This window comes from Cottoperca gobio, unplaced genomic scaffold, assembly GCF_900634415.1.
Source record: "Cottoperca gobio unplaced genomic scaffold, fCotGob3.1 fCotGob3_155arrow_ctg1, whole genome shotgun sequence".
In the NCBI taxonomy this organism is placed as follows: domain Eukaryota; kingdom Metazoa; phylum Chordata; class Actinopteri; order Perciformes; family Bovichtidae; genus Cottoperca; species Cottoperca gobio.
In genome coordinates, this window is record NW_021166812.1 from 340,001 (window position 1) to 343,261 (window position 3,261).

Sequence of the window (3,261 nt, forward strand, 5' to 3'; positions counted from 1 at the left end):
TCCCAGGCCAGTGAGGAGATATAATCTCTCCACCGAGTCCTGGGTCTTCCCCGGGGTCTCCTCCCAGCTGGACGTGCCTGGAACACCTCCCTAGGGAGGCGCCCAGGTAGCATCCTTACTAGATGCCCGAACCACCTCAACTGGCTCCTTTCAACGTAAAGGAGCAGCGGCTCTACTCCGAGTCTCTCACGGATGGCTGAGCTTCTCACCCTATCTCTAAGGGGGCACCAGCCACCCGTCTGAGAAAACCCATTTCGGCCGCTTGTACCCGTGATCTCGTTCTTTCGGTCATGACCCAGCCTTCATGACCATAGGTAAGGGTAGGAACGAAGATCGACAGGTATATTGAGAGCTTTGCCTTCTGGCTCAGCTCTCTTTTCGTCACAACGGTGCGGTAAAGTGACTGTAATACCGCCCCCGCTGCATCGATTCTCCGGCCAATCTCTCGCTCCATTGTCCCCTCACTCGCGAACAAGACCCCGAGGTACTTGAACTCCTTCACTTGGGGTAATGGCTCATTCCCTACCCGGAGTAGGCAATCCACCGGTTTCCTGCTGAGAGCCATGGCCTCAGATTTGGAGGTGCTGATCCTCATCCCAACCGCTGCACACTCGGCTGCGAACCGATCCAGTGATTGTTGAAGGTCACAGACCGATGATGCCATAAGGACCACATCATCTGCAAAGAGCAGCGATGAGATCCTCAGGTCACCGAACTGCAACCCCTCTCCTCCACGACTACGCCTCGATATCCTATCCATGAAAATCACGAACAGGATTGGTGATAAAGCGCAGCCCTGGCGGAGGCCAACATTCACGGGAAACGAGTCCGACTTACTGCCGAGTATCCGGACACAACTCTCGCTTTGGGCATACAGGGATTGGATGGCCCTCAAAAGTGACCCCCCTCACCCCATACTCCCGCAGCACCTCCCACAGTATCACCCGGGGGACAGATGGTGATCAGTCGACAGCTCCACCCCTCTCTTCACCCGAGTGTCCAAAACATGCGGCCTCAGATCAGATGATACGATTACGAAATCGATCATTGACCTTTGGCCTAGGGTGCTCTGGTACCACGTGCACTTATGAGCATCCTTATGTTCGAACATGGTGTTTGTTATGGCCATTCCATGACTAGCACAGAAGTCCAACAACAAACGACCGTTCGGGTTTAGATCAGGGAGGCCCTTCCTCCCAATCACGCCTCTCCAGGTGTCTCCATCGTTTCCCACGTGTGCGTTGAAGTCTCCCAGCAAGACTACAGAGTCCCCTACTGGAGCCCCCTGCAGGACTCCATTCAGGGTCTCCAAGAAGGCCGAATACTCAGAACTGCGGTTTGGGGCATAGGCACAAACAACAGTCAGAGTTTTCCCCCCATAACCCGAAGGCGTAGGGAGGCGACCCTCTTGTCCACCGGGATAAACCCCAACGTAGCGGCGCTCAGCCGGGGGCTAGTGAGTATCCCCACCCCGGCCCGACGCCTCAAACCTTGGGCAACTCCGGAGAAGAATAGAGTCCAACCCCTATCCAGGAGTACGGTTCCAGAGCCAAGACTGTGCGTGGAGGTAAGCCCCACCAGATCCAACTGGTAGCGATCCACCTCCCGCACTAGTTCCGGCTCCTTCCCCCACAGAGAGGTGACGTTCCACGTCCCCAGAGCCAGCCTCTGCTGCCCGGGTCTGGTCCGTCGAGGTCCCTGACCATCACTGCCACCCGTGTGACAGCGCACCCGACCCCAGCGGTTTTTCCCATGAGTGGTGGGCCCACAGGATGGATGGATGGGAGGCACCACGTAGCTTCTTCGGGCTGTGCCCGACCGGGCTCCGTGGCAAACCCGGCCACCAGGCGCTCGCTGTCGGGCCCTCCCTCTGGGCCTGGCTCCAGACGGGGGCCCCGGGCTTCCTCCGGGCAGGGTCTCTCCTTTCCTTTCCCTTTCTTTCATGAAGTCGTTACAATATGTTAGTACGATAGTAAAATATGTTAATACGATCGTACAATATGTTAGTACGTTCATACAATATGTCAGTACGATAGAACAATATGTTAGTATGACAGTATATTATGTTAGTACAACAGTACAATATGTCAGTATGATAGTACAATATGTCAGTACAATAGTACAATATGTTAGTACGATAGTACAATATGTCAGTACGATAGTACATTATGTCAGTACGACAGTATATTATGTCTGTACGATAGTACAATATGTCAGTAAGATAGTCCAATATGTTAATACGATAATACAATATGTTGGTACGATAGTAAAATATGTTAATACGATCGTACAATATGTCAGTACGATAGAACAATATGTTAGTATGACAGTATATTATGTTAGTACAACAGTACAATATGTCAGTATGATAGTACAATATGTCAGTACTATAGTATATTATGTCAGTACAACAGTACAATATGTCCGTATGATAGTACAATATGTCAGTACGATAGTACAATATGTTATCACGATAGTACAATATGTCAGTACGATAGTACATTATGTCAGTACGACAGTATATTATGTCTGTACGATATTACAATATGTTAGTACGATAGAACAATATGTCAGTACGATAGTACAATATGTTATCACGATAGTACAATATGTCAGTACGATAGTACATTATGTCAGTACGACAGTATATTATGTCTGTACGATATTACAATATGTTAGTACGATAGAACAATATGTCAGTACGATAGTACAATATGTCAGTACGACAGTATATTATGTCTGTACGATAGTACAATATGTTAGTACGATAGTAAAATATGTTAATACGATCGTACAATATGTTAGTACGTTCATACAATATGTCAGTACGATAGAACAATATGTTAGTATGACAGTATATTATGTTAGTACAACAGTACAATATGTCAGTATGATAGTACAATATGTCAGTACGATAGTACAATATGTTAGTACGATAGTACAATATGTCAGTACGATAGTACATTATGTCAGTACGACAGTATATTATGTCTGTACGATAGTACAATATGTCAGTAAGATAGTCCAATATGTTAATACGATAATACAATATGTTGGTATGATAGTAAAATATGTTAATACGATCGTACAATATGTCAGTACGATAGAACAATATGTTAGTATGACAGTATATTATGTTAGTACAACAGTACAATATGTCAGTATGATAGTACAATATGTCAGTACGATAGTATATTATGTCAGTACAACAGTACAATATGTCCGTATGATAGTACAATATGTCAGTACGATAGTACAATA